General features: G+C 48.3%; 1 protein-coding gene across 1 annotated transcript in view; it reads left to right on the top strand.

The window, feature by feature from the left end:
- GABBR2 (gamma-aminobutyric acid type B receptor subunit 2) overlaps positions 1 to 14108 on the top strand; it is a 332908-nt gene that overhangs the window by 226070 nt on the left and 92730 nt on the right. The window lies entirely within an intron of this gene.

Below are 14108 nucleotides of genomic sequence, written 5' to 3'. Positions count from 1 at the left end.
CTCTGGGTCTGCTTGCTCCTATGCCAGCTCCTGTCTCAGCCTCTGCACAAGTGCTTCTGATACCCATTATCACAGTGCTGAGTCCAGCCAAACAGGAGCTCATTCCTAAATAGCATTAATAAAATCCCTGGAAGTGAGTCCCCTTAGCCTTGATTGGCTGAGTTGGGTCAGGTGCCATCCATGAAACAATCACTGGCGCTAAAGCCATTGATTGCCTCAATCTAAGTCATGTGATCCAGCCCTGCATAGAGTCAACTTCACAGAACCTCAGCTCTGAGCATGGGGCCATGCAGATCACTGTGTTGACTTTCTCTATTCTCCTTCTCTCCTGACACAGACCCATTCTCTGCCAATTTCTGTGCCCTGGGAGGTGAATACCAGGGATGATGTCACCTGCAATCCCTTGTGCTTGGGCTTCTGGTTGGGTTTGGCCAGTGGGGATTACAGGCAGGAGACTGGAGGCTAATCGGGGAGTGATAGGTCAGGGTGCAGCCTTTATCTGCTGCATCTGCTGAAATAGCCATGTCCTTCCTCTGTGGCTGGGACTTTTCCTCATGTTTCCCACTCTTGTGAAGCTGTGGGGACCCTGTTTCTTCCCTTGGCCCCATGTAACACTCCTGCCATGCTCGTCTGTGGGCATATCACCTTTGCTGCTCCCTTAATCTGCCCTCCACTTTATTTAGTACTTCTAAATAAAGTCTCTTCTTTGGAGTCATCCAGGGAGCTATCTATTTCTTCCTGTGACACTTTATTAGTTATCTATTGCTTTAAAATGAAGTATCCTAAAGTATATATCATAAAGGAACCATAACCATAAACATTCTGTGCATTGGGAATTGAGGAGTGACTTAGCTACATGATTCTGGCTTGGGATACCCTAAGGCTTGCTGGGACTGGAAGTTTGCATGCAAGATGGCTCACTTACATAACTGGCAAATTAATGCTGGCTATTGCTAGAAGGACCCACTTCCTCACCACATGGACTTCCACATAGGGGAGGATCCAGAAGAAAGTAAGGCTGAAGCTGCAGTGTCTTTGTGTGATCTCATCTTGGATATCATGCTCGACTATTTCTGTAATAGCCTACTGGTTACCCAGGCCAACCCTCTACAGTGTGGGAAGGAACTATTCAAGGATGTGATCACCAGGAGGTGAGACTCATTGGGGCCACTTAGAGTGTGCCTGTCACAGACATTAACTAACATAATCTCTGAATTAAATTTAGGATGCTATTATCATCTAAAGTGGGGCGATTGCTGAGTGCAAAGTGGGCAGCTATAAACCAGGGGCAGATCCTATAAATATAAGGAATTATGATTCTTGAATTCACCAGTAGCCCCCCTAAGCTGAGTAGGGGTCTTAGAAGAGCCACTATGTATGGGAGGACTGTCCCCCAAAAAATCCAAGTCAGAGGTGAGTGGGAAAAGGGAACAACTTTACCCAAAGGGATTCCTGGATTATCTCCCCTGGATTCAGCTGGTCCCACTCCAGCCCTGAAAACAGCTTCAGTACCCACTCTGTTCCAAGCCTACTCCCAGCATTTCACAGCCTTCATTGTGATGTTCGCTGCTACAATAGAAGTAACCTCTTGACCCACTAAGCTGGAGACCCCCTGTCTGGACTATCAATTCAGCAGCCCCTCTCTCCCTATCTGTTTTCCCTTCTGCTAACTCCTGTCTCTTTCCTTCCCGGGAGAATTAATGGAAGATATTTTTGGTTGATGGAAGATTGTTAGGCTTAGCCCTTGAAGCCAAGTGAATAGTCTCCCACCCTCATGTGGAGCCATCTGGATTTCTAGTGGGGGAGCCAAGCCAAAAGGGAGAATGGGTTCTCAATCAGGCATGCCAGGGACACCTGCCCGCCAGCCCAACCTGCTGTTTCCAAGATGGGAGGAGCGATTGCAACTCTGGGACTCAGTGCTAAGAGACAGTAGGACTGGGAGGAGCCTGGGAGACTGACACTTCTGTCCTCCTTGCGACGTAGATATGTGCACACGCACACTAGCAGATGCCAGCTCACACGCAAACAATCCATTTTACACATGGATCAACATACCAGCAAGATTCAGAAAGCCTCCTGCCCAACCCTAGCACCATATGCGTCACCTGATGTCAGCCCCTGGGAGCTTGGAAAAGTCAGGAAGCTCCATCCCTCAATCCTGAGATGCCCACAGCTAGCCTGATGATTTCTTCACATACTGGGCCCTCTGAACCCCGCTTCTGCTGAATCACTCAGGACTTACCCTCCTCGATGACTCCCAACATAGCTCTGGGCCACATTGGTCCAAATGCAGGGTTACCCTTCCTCGATTACAACAAATACCTTCCAAAAGACCTTTCCCATTCATGGGGGCTTGTGAGGAGTTCCGGTGAAGATTTAGGGCATGGCCAGAGGGAATTTGAACCAGAGGATGTCAGTTGAGTGACTTGAGTTGGACATTTCTTACTCCTGATCCAGGTCATCCGCAGACGCCCCCACCTTGTTTAGGGGCCAGCTCTACTCCAGTTGTTTCTCTCGTTTCCCACTCCTTTAGACCTTCTCTTTCCCTGCAGGGAAAATAACTCTGCCCTCCTTTGTCCTGCAGAGAAGCTGGCCTTCCTGGCTGCCATTGATCCTGCCTTGTCTGGTACCTGGTGAGGCTCTTACCTTCCACCACCGAAGCTCAACATGTTTCTTCTATATCCAGGCCCTTCCCTCTTTAAGAGGAATTCTGGGCCTGACTTGCAGTGAATATAAACTCCATCTCCTTTACACACTAGGAAAGACTACCACCAACATGGGGAAGAATCCCAGGCTAGAACACTGGCAGCCCACCCCCTGGCACAGCGCCCTTTCTGAATCACCTGCCCATGAGTCACCAAGTCCTGCCAATTTTTCCTTTAACATTTCTCTAATCTTCGCCTTTCTTTCTTTCTTTTCTTCTGCCTGACTGCCGTGCAGCCCAAGCCCCCTGGCTCACACCAGGACTGCTGCTGCCCCAGCTGCTGAATCCAAGCTCTATGCCCCCACCCTTCCAGACTGATCTGCAACCCACCCAGTTTAAAATGAAGATTCCAACAGATTGCAAATTGCATGTCTCAGACTTTCGGGTCCATTGGTCAGCAATTTGGTTTTCCTGGTGGAGACTAATCTACTTAATAAAAATAGAATATACAGTAAAGCAAAATTAAATATTTCTAATCATGGGGATGCTGCATCTGCAGATGACCAAGTAAGGAGGGAGCAGGGAGGGCCAAAAGCCCAGAGGAGGCCAAGTGACACATGCTGTAGACCTGCAAAGCTCCCTTGGCTCAGCCACCCCCCACCCCCAGTAACCCAGGCAGCCCCACTCATCGCTCTGGCTAGCTCCCCTCTGATGACTGTGCATAGTCAAAGTTTTGCCCAAACAGGAAAGCCATTCTTCGTTTCTCCACCTTCCTCACCCCACACATCCAGACCATCTCTAAGCCCTCCCATCCTGTGAGTCATGGACTCTTCTCCATCCAGGTCACCTTCATCTCTCACTTGTGTTCCACAACACCTTCTAACTGCCCCCGTGCCTCCTGTCTTGCCCTTAGGGTCATCCATTTTCATAGAAAAGTCATTTTTTAAAAAGTTTTTTTTTAGGTGTAATTGACAAATAAGAATTATTTGTATATAGATGTATTATTTAAGGGCTCCTACTTGCTGATTTTACCTGTGAACACGTAGTGAAATGATCACCCTAAGCAAACGAACATATATCCACCACCTCACACAGTTACCATTTCTCTCCTCCTCCTCGTCTGTCTGCCCTGCCTTCCTCCATTCTAGCCTGCCTGCCTGCCTGCCTGCCTTCCCTCCTTTCTTTTTGTGTTAAGAACTCTTTAGATCTTCCCTCTTGGCAAGTCTCAAGCACATTGCAAACATACTACACGGTGTTGTTGCCTATAATCACCATGCTGCTCATAGATGCCCAGAATTCATTCATCCTGCGTAACCAGAAGGTTATACCCTGTGACAAACATGGCCCCACTGCTCCCTCCCCCGCGCCCCTGGCAGTCTCCATCCTCGTGTCTGCATGTGTGAGTCTGACTGTTGTAGATTCCACACATAATTGGTACAACACAGTATTTGCCTTTTGGTGTCTGGTTTATTTTATTTAATGTAATGTCCTCCAGGTCCATCCACGTTGTCACAAATGGCAGGATTCCCTTTTTTTTTAAGAGCATGTTATACTTTTTCTTTTCTTTTTTTTTTTTTTTTTTTTGAGGTAAGAGCATGTTATACTTCTTACCTCTTGATTTACAGTCCTTCTGTACTGCCCCTCCCCCCAATTTGGAACATGAGCTCCAAAGCCCTGCCCAGGGAGGCTCCCAACTTCCTTCCACTCCCATCCCCTTTGCCGCCCGTCACCTTGCCCTTCCTTCAGTTATCCAGAAAGTCAGCTGTCCTGTTTCCAGCCCTTTTCATAGGCTGTTCCTTCTGCCCAAGCATCCCCTCCCCCAACTTCATTGCCTGGTTAACCCACATTCATTTTTCCCTGTCCCCTCCTAGCCACCCCCTCATGAGAGAGGTGTCTGTCCTCTGGGGTACCGCTGCCCTCTGGACCCACCCTCTCCAAGCAGAACTCCCCTGCCTTGTAACTTTTCTTTTTAAACGTCACCTCCAGTAGACTAGTGCTTCTAAAAGACAAGAATTGGGCTCAGTCATTGCAACTCCCCAACATCTGATGAAAACACACCATGCCATGTCTCAGAGTCAGCACTGACCCTCATCTTAACCATGAGGAAAGGAACCAGAGAGAGAAAGGAGCATAATTATGGGGCACAGTGAGGTCAGTGACAAAACTGGAACTAGAACTCTGAACTTCCCACTTGAAGCCCACGAGTCTTTCTGGTTTAATTATAAAGAAAGAGTCTCAGCAAATATCATTCAGTGCAGGGGACACAAATGCCCTATCCTGACAGCCCATGGGGCATCCTGGATAAGCAGCCCCCTGGCCTGGGGCCTCTCCCCATCCCTCTCACACAGTAGAGCTACCTGCGCACTGCACCAAGCCAGTGCCCTTCCGGGCTCCCTGTCTTTGCACTTCTTAGCTCTTTCTAAGGAATCCTGCCCCCTATACTATGGAACTTGGTTCATCCAGCTCAGCTCAGTGTCATTAACTGACACCCCTGCGCTCCTGCTCCTTCCCTGCCCGGTGTCTGCAGCGCAGGCTCCATCCCACAGGAGGCAGTGACAAGTGCAGTTGAGGGTTTGGAGGAAGAAGCCATGGGCACTGCCCCCTTGGCCAAGACAGGGTGGGTAGCATTGTTAGGATGCCCTCACCAGGGAAGACTTGAATGGGGAAGGGCATTTTAATTGGCACATCTGGGCTTGTGCTTGGAGGACCAAGCCCTCATGCAGACCATATGGTAGACGGAGACCGTGGGGACCCAGTCAGAAAGCAGAAACCCAACTAGGTCTTTCAAACAGAGGGGATTTAGTACAGGGAATTGCTTAAAAAGCATGAGAAGATGAGAGGGGAATAAAAGGAACACTGAGACAGCCCAGAGATCCGAGTTGCGGGAAGGAACGGTTGCCACCCCCAGGGCTAGAAGAGTGAAAGGAAGGGGTGAGGAGCTTAGGGACAAGGCCCACCCAGCTGGCAGCCAGCATCTGAAGAGGGCCACTGCCCACCTGCTCCTGGCACCTCTGAGGGGTGTGGGGGACTGGGGGTAGAGGCAGGGCGCTGACAGGGAGAAGACAGGAATGTGAAGCCCTTCCTTTCTCCTGTCTTCCTCTCTCCCTTGGAATCTTCTACTGGCAGCAGTTAATGGGCAGAGTCTGAGAGATGTGGGCTGAGCCTGCAGAGCCCAGCCCCACATCCCAGAGCCGAGAGAAGGGCAGTTTGGGAGCTGGGGACAACCACACAAGCCCCTTCTCTCCAGCTGTCCCCACTCGGATTTAAGCCCCTCTCCCCCATTTCTGAGGAGAGATTCTCACCCACCCCTCACACAGGTGAACGCTAGGTCTCCTTCATTCCTCTTCACATTTCACATTCCTCGGAGGACTGGCTTGGCCACTGGCCGGCTGGAGGCAGGCCCTGCAGCTCCCTAGAGAGCTGAGAGCCAGTTGCTAAATTGTCAGGAATTGGTGAGCCAGTTGTTAAATGGTTGATAGCTTGAAATCTGGCTTGCTTGGCATATTTGCACCATGGAAATTAGCAAACACTATACATCAAACTATACAAACATTGTACCCTCTGCCCCCACCCCCAAAAGTTGTTGCCCATTTACCAGCACACCCCTGAGCAGGTCCCTCTTCTTCCTACTCCACCCCTGCTTCCTACCCTAGCCCAAGGTGGTTGGGACTCAGTCTGATCCCTTACATAGCACTTATTTTCATATCAGGGACAGGGTCTTGGAAAGGAAGGCAGACAGCGTGTGGGTAGAAGCATGAGCTTGAAGCAGACATGTCTGTGTGAGTCCCATTACACTGCCTACTAGTTAGGGGACCCTAGGCAGATTTCACCCCCTCTGCTCCTCAGTTTCCTCATCTGGAAAATGGAGTTAATAATATCAGATAGGTGGACCCCAGTTAAAAAAAAAATCTTAGATGAAATAAATACACAAATGTTTTAGCACAGCTAAACTAACTTAAGGAATGTTACCTCTGCTTGTTCTCCAGAGAAACCTGAGAGCAGAGATGAAGGGACTGGGCCCAGGTTCCCTTCCTAGAAAATGGCAGCGCTCAGCCTCGATCCACAGCTTCAGACCCCTTGTTCATTGCTCTTCCCATTATTCTAAGTTGAAGAGGAAATGTGCTTATGCTTGCACAGATCTCTGGCTCTTATTCAGGAAAACTCAAAGCTGTCAGTAAATATTAATCTATTCCAAGAGGGAGTATTATTTTGTTGGTGATGATGTTGCTATTTTTGCCTATAAAAAATGTGCCTCCTTAAAACATCCTTTCAAAAAGTTTTTAATAAAGTTTTTATGTTATTAAAATAATACATACCAGTTCAAGCATATTGGAAAATATTAAAAGTAAAAAGAAGAAGCCTTAATCACACAACCCAGGACCACCCAGTATTGATTGGGAATCATATTTTACTTGGTAGGAGAATTTCTTATGTAATTGTGAACATACCATGTACATAATTTTTATCCTGTCTTTTTCACTTAATTATTGAGTGAGCTCACATAAATAACACTAATTGCTATACCACGGGTGTCTCAGACTATTAGTCAATTAACACAGTAAAAATGTACCACTCTCTCATGCAGAGATATTTCTGGTGGCGGGCATCATTTGCACAGGGACATTCATTTGCAGACCCAGGCTCCTCCATTTGTGTTCCCACTGTTCTTTAGTTCTCAGTGCTCTCTGATACATCCCGTGGATCTGGCTGGCAGATGGAGGGAGCTCAAAGGGCATTGTGGGAGTTTTCATGGACCAGGTCTGGAATACTATAGGTCGCTTCCACCCACATGCCACTGGCTAGATATGTCACATGGCCACACCTAATTCTAAGAGAGGTTGGAAAATGCTGCTAACCAGGTGCCCAGGAGAAGGAAATGGATTTGGTGAACAGATAACCACTGTCTGACACAATCAAAATATCCCTTTTTCCAATCTTTTGTAACTTTAATAATATAAAATTCAAGTTCGTGTCACTTAGATCAAGTCATCTGCCATGGCTCCCCTTGCATTCAGAAGGAAGCCCAGCATCATGATAGTCTGCAAGTTCTGCATGACCACACACGTGCTCACCTTGCCATCCACATTCTGTACTTGTCTCCTTTTCAGCTACCATTTTCAGTTCCACTGACATTGTCTCAGGGACCCCAATCCCTGAGCTCTTTCCCACCTCGGGACCTTTGTGTTTGCAAGTCCCTCTCCCCAGATGCTCTCCCTGTCACTCTTAGCTAACTCCATCAGGTCTCAGTGCCAATGCCACCTTCGCAGAGGCCCTCCCTGACCCCTAGTCTAAATTGGGGTCTTGTTGTGGCTCTTCCTTGTAATGCCCTGTTCCTTTCCTTCACATCACTTATTGTAATTTTCAGTATGTGTTTATCTGTGTTTGTATTTAATATTCATATCTCCCACTAGGCGACAGGTCCTTGCTATTGGTAGGACCGTGCTGACTTGACTCACTCTATCTGCTGCCTGCCTGGCACGTGCCCCACAAGTGTCAGGTGCTGAACAGTGCTGGTTGATTGAATGCATGAATCATAATATTTCATCATGTATCTGTATTGTAGTTCACTCCACTTTCCCCTATTCTCGGACAGTTTGTTCATTTCTGATATGTTGCTATTCTAAACAAGCCTGACACTTGTATTCTAATTCGGAGGGGAGAGGGAGTTGGTTCCTCCTCTCTTGAGCCATCCACCCAGCCATCTCCTCTTGCTCCCCACTCCTCTCCATCCGCCCAGTGCTTTGTAACTTGTCCCCACTGAACCCCTTAGCCATATGCCCACAGTCCTTTCATTCACTGCCCAGCAGTGGCAGGCGACAATGGGCAGGCACACATCCATTCTGCCCCTCTAAACCCACTGCAAAGACCCACTGGATACATCAAACTTGCCTCATAATTTGAACCCATGAAAAATCCAAAGAATTATCAGGATAAGAAAATACTTCAAATAGTATACAAAACAGGACTTGTCCTTTAACCCAAAGAACATCCTCAGGGGGAGGGGGAATTGAATGTTTTTCACCTTTGCAAAGCACGTGGGGGTGTCTACCTGGATTGTTTGCTGTTTGTCTTTTAAGTCCTGCATTCCCTTGGGAAACAGAGGACACCTCTTCCTCGAGCCGACACGATGCAGATCTCTACCCTTTATGGAAAATCTAACCAGCTATCTGGCCCCCAGTGCTTTGTCTAAGTCCTCATTATTCATTGGTCTGTGTGAAGGTCAGGGGCTGGCAGCCAGGGTGTCCGGGGTGGGCTGAACTCATCCGCGCAGGTAGCCAGGTGCCTCCCCATCCAGCAGCCAACCTGGGTCTCTCCTGGCCCTTCAGCTCCCATCTCCTTGGCGATGTCACTGCCGGTGTGATATGTCAGGACAGGTCTGTGACTCAGATAAGCCCGCATGCTCACACCTCCCCGAGACAAACCAGACAGCCCCAGACGGGGGTGCGCAAGTCCTCCTGAGTGCACTATCCTCTGCAGACTCTGTCCATCTGCAGGGGCTCCTGGAAGCTGGGCTGCCTCCAGCTCCCACCCAAGACAAATTGTGTTCCAGGGCAGAGCATCCCTATTCTCTGCTGTGAGGTTGAAGGAGCCTAAAAAAACAAAACATGTTCTCAAGAAGGCTTGACTTGTACACTTCATAAGCTCCTGTTGGAATGGATTTTGTTCCTGCTTAGTAGTGAAATAAGAATGGACAGTGGAAACAGAATTAATTTTTCTAAGAGGCTACTGGGGAATCCTACTGGCTGCTGAATCCCTCGGGTATATTTTACCCTCCACTGAGTTTTCTGGGGGTTTTGAGCTGACATCAGGGGGAATTTTGCTAATCAGATTAGCTGGAGGGATGATTAAGTGTTACCCTTTATGTATACCAGCCTGGGGTATGCCCTTTTTATAAATGTTTTCCTTAATTGTCACAAGCAACACTGAGAAGTAAGTATCATTTTCAAACTACTTTTCAAACAGGGAAATTGATGCTCAGATACACTCAGTGACTGTCCCAGGTCACACTGTGGTACAGTCTTATCTGGCAGATGCAGAAACTTAACTTTCTTCCTATATGTTATCATATGCATTCTTGAGATTTCTCTGAAAAAAAGATGGTCTTGTTCCCAGTTCAAACTGAACTGTTAGTTTGGATTAATTTTTATGAAACAGACTGCTTTCTTTGACATTAGTAGGATCTGTTTTAGGAAAAAGAAAAAAATACAAAACTTGAATCCTTATAAAGTATCCACTTGAAGGCTTTGCTCCCTTACTTTATTTGCATTCCAAATCAGCTCTGTGGTCATTCTTATAAACTCCTCGGAAGTTGAAATTCATTATCAGTCAGCATGCAGTCAAAACAGAACCACTTCAGGCATTTCAGAGGGAGATTTAATACAGGAAACTGGTTACGAGTTTGTTGGAAGGGATGGAGGAGCAAAGCAGGTAGGTGCTGTCACCAGAGATAAGTATTTACAGAAAGCTGCCAAGCCCCTGGGGCTGGAGGAATGGAGAGGGATATGGTGTTACCCTTGCCTCTGAAATGCCTGAAGTCGTTTCCATTTTCTTGACTGGATGCTGTTTGATAATGGATTCTAGCTTCTGAGTTTATAAGAATGGCCACAGAGCAGATTTGGAATACAAATAAAATCATGAAAGTAAAACTGCTAGCTAGCATGGTGGCCTCTGGGGCTGCAGCCACTGCTGTTCCTGCTGTAGCTGGGACCCCACCACTGGCCACTGAGAAGGCAGCAGGAGCCTCCTCCCTCCACCCCCCCGATCCACACACACCAGCTGTGCAGGGCCCCTGGGCCCCACAGACACCTGCAGTCACTCAGAGCTCCTGCCGTTGCAACCAAAGCAGGAAAAAAATCACTTTTCCCTTATGCACACTTATGCTTCCCTTATGTGTCCCATGAATGCTTCTCATTAGCAAAACCTAAATGGAAAGCAGCTGGCAGGGGATTCTGGGAAATGTGGTTTCCAGGCTTCAGGCCCCTACACCCCAGAGCAGGATAGGGAAGTTGAGCATAGAGCATGAACCAGTGACAGCTGTCAGTCACCACCCAGCCAGAACCACCAAAGTCCACTGGCTGAAAATTTAGTTCATCACGTGGGTTGATCTCCAGTGGACGTGCTGATGCTATTACAGCCTGGGATTGAATACAGCAGAGGGTTAGCATTTATATGTAAAGAATACGTGTGGAGAGAAGAGCAAAGGAAAACCGCCCCTCGAGCTGGGGTTTTAGAAGTCAAAGCTGGCCCAGCCTCCCTGGCTGAAATGCCAGGACACAAGGAAGCTGGGGGATCTGATTGCCACATGGGCTTCACTCAGTGTCCTCTGTCACTCAGGCTCCTTCATATTGCAAGAAAGACTCAATCCTGGTGATCTTTGATTGCAGATGTCTTAGGTCTGATTTCTTAGGAAACACACCTGACACAAAGATTTGCATCCAGGAGGTAATCAGGGAGTGTGCTCAGAACTAAACCCGGAGGAAGTAAAGACATTAGGGCGGAGGAACAAGTGGAATGCGGTGCTGCTGCAATCTGGCCTCAGCCCTTCCCCTGGGGACGTCTGGAAGCCAGGCTTGTAGCTATTGTCCTGCGTTAAGACAAGCAGGCCAGCACTATGTATCCCTGATCCCTGCATGAAAGCTGCCCCCAGCAAGGGGCAGGGCCGTAAGTGACACAACTAGCCATGGTGCAGGGCAACTGGACTGAGATGCCAGCCATTGGGGAAATGAAGGAGCATTAGGGCAACACCCCCAGTTCCCTCCACCCCCAGGAGTAGAGCGGAAGCCCACTGCTGCTCCACCAGTGCTCATCCACATTGGTGGTGCACTGAGCCGGCAGGACAGTGAAACTGGCCACCAGCCCAGCTAAGCCACTGTCACCTTACACCTGGATTACCAGCGGGAGCCTCCAGTCTCTGCTTCCACTCCCCTGCACCACCATCCCCTCTCAGAGCCATCTTCTCCTGTCTTAGATCAGATCACTGTTCTGCAATGCTTGACCTCCCATCCCTGGCTCTTGGTGCTCTTAGAATCACCTCCAGAGCTCTCATCCTGGCCTCCAGGACAATGTGACCCAGCCCCCTACCTACCAGCACCCTCGCTGCATGCCATACTCTGATCCCCTCTGTTCCTGCCCACCTGAGGGCCTTCACCCTGGCTCTTCCTCTCGCCTGGACTATCTCCTGCCTGTGAGGTCTTCCCTGACCAAATAGATGCCCTCTGCTCGCCCAGATACTCCCTTCTCATGTTCCTCACAGCACTCATTACTAACTGAAATGTTCTGGTACGTCTACTGGAAAATGTGTCTGTCCCTCCTAATAAAATACGAGCTCTCCAAGATCAGGAGTCAACTCCTGGGACAGTACTGGCACAGTGTAGGTCGACATTTGTGGAAGTTCATGTGAATTGAGGGCACAGCCTCGGGGCAGAATTTCATGAAAAGCACCTGCTCAGCTTGGGCCTTCTTACCACGGTGGGCTTAACTGGGACGGTGGCCCCAACCTCATATGGTCAGAGGAGCAAAACAGGCTTCATCATCAACCCAGGGACACCGTGGTATGTCCATCAGGTGGACTCACATGGCACCTCTGTGTCCCCCAAAGTGGTGGTCTCCCAGCTCGTCGCTCGGGATAGCACTGCCCTTGCGTGTGTGTAGGGTAAGTGGATTAATCAGGCTCTTTGTGCCACTAGCTTCCATAGTTGTCACCTGTGGCTTTGATCGTGTTAACGCAGAAGGCACTTGGAAGTGGGCGCAGGGCACGTGTGCCAGATTGTGGACACCTGGAGCATGGGTGTGTGCACGTGTAAGCGTGCACGCCTGAGCCTAGAGGTCAGGGATATGAGGACTATGGGGGACAGCTAGGAGAGGACGAGAGGCATGACTACAGAAGAAACGAGACCATGAGAGAATGCCAGAAAGAACCTAGTGAAAGAATAAAGATTTGTGGGGGGCTGGGAGGCTCAGTTGCCTCCCAAGCCTCCCAGCCCCTCTACCTGCCCCCCCTGCACCTGGTTGCCACTAGAGTGTGTCTGTCATGACTCGGTTACCACGGTCACAGAATGCTCAGCCTTCTCCCCTTGGCTGGTGAGGTGGGGGGCTCAGTTACCTGGGAGCTGCTATCTCTGAGAGGTGGAGACACCTTGACCCAACAGTTTACCCCTTTGCCAGCTGAAATCACGTAACATGGAAACATGCCAAGGGATAAAAAGCTTTCTGGTGCTTAAAATCTCTTTTATTTCAGCCCTCTATTATCAGATGTGGTTTAATTAAAAGGACTACTGAGACTCTCCCCTTGTAAACCAGGACCTTGCTCGATGTATAACTCAGGAACTTGCCTGAGAGGGCGCTTTTCCAGGTTTGTGATGCTCGGACACTGGTCTCCTTTCACTGTGTTATCTGAGAAATTAAGGCGCTGGGAATAGCTACTGTTCGGGAAAATAGTGAGTAAAATAAAATCTGACAGCTCTTACATCAAAGGTGAACTACTTTTGTTTAAAAAGCAAAAGGGGTGTCCTCACCCCCACCCCATAATCTCCAGTGTCAATCCAGCCAAGCTTTGAATACCTTTTCATAGACTTTTTAATTTAATAACGATGTTGCGGAAGTCCTTGGAATTCTTCAAAGCTTAGCAGGAGAGGGGTGAATTAGTTAGATCCTCACCTTTGTCACACCACAAAATGCCTTCTTTGGGGACAGTGTCTGCCTCTTTCCCACCCATGCAAAGTGAGCCATTTGCATAAAAGTGATCCTTGTGGAAGATGTTCTGTGTTTTTCAATCATCCCTCGAAGTAAAATCACAGCTCCTGTCTCACCTTACACTGAAGTGTTTTCACACTCCAGGGTATTGCTTACCATCACCTGAATATAGAATTTGGTGGGCGTGAGGTTTCAAACTGATACTACTTGCAGCTGTTTTCAGGATTTCAAAAAGGTGTCAAAGTGGCCTTAGAGGGTGTTTCTCATTTTGAGAACTGGGTGAGTGGTTCTCTTCATTACGAAAGCTGCAAGGCTTCAGACGACGGGTTTCCACCAGGGGGAAAGAGATTATGGTGCTTTCTCCAGAGAACTGAACGGGATCCAAAGTAGCCCCCTTGTCTCAATCCTATTATCTAAGGATACATGAGCATAACTGTGGAGAGGAAAGCAGGGTGCCTTTACAACAATTTTTATCTCTAATTTCATGTTAATGGAAAGGTAGAAAGGGTTCTGTTTCTGGGTGGGAAACAGCATGCTGTAGTGACAATGCATTAAAATCAAACTTGGACTTGAATCCAGCAGCCTCACTCCCAATGACCTTATATATAGTGCATAACCTCAGTCTTAGTTTCTTGAGCTATAAAATCAGGATCATCCTCCCTTTCTACTCAACCTTGTCATAAAGATTCACGATATGTCATTTTCCTTTCATTGTTGTAGAAGTTCTAGTTGGGCCATAAAATGACAAGAAGAGACCACACACCCTCTCTTT

This window comes from Talpa occidentalis, unplaced genomic scaffold (genome assembly GCF_014898055.3).
Source record: "Talpa occidentalis isolate TD23 unplaced genomic scaffold, MPIMG_talOcc4v2.1 talOcc4.7, whole genome shotgun sequence".
In the NCBI taxonomy this organism is placed as follows: domain Eukaryota; kingdom Metazoa; phylum Chordata; class Mammalia; order Eulipotyphla; family Talpidae; genus Talpa; species Talpa occidentalis.
This window is presented reverse-complemented; position numbering and strand designations above follow the sequence as displayed.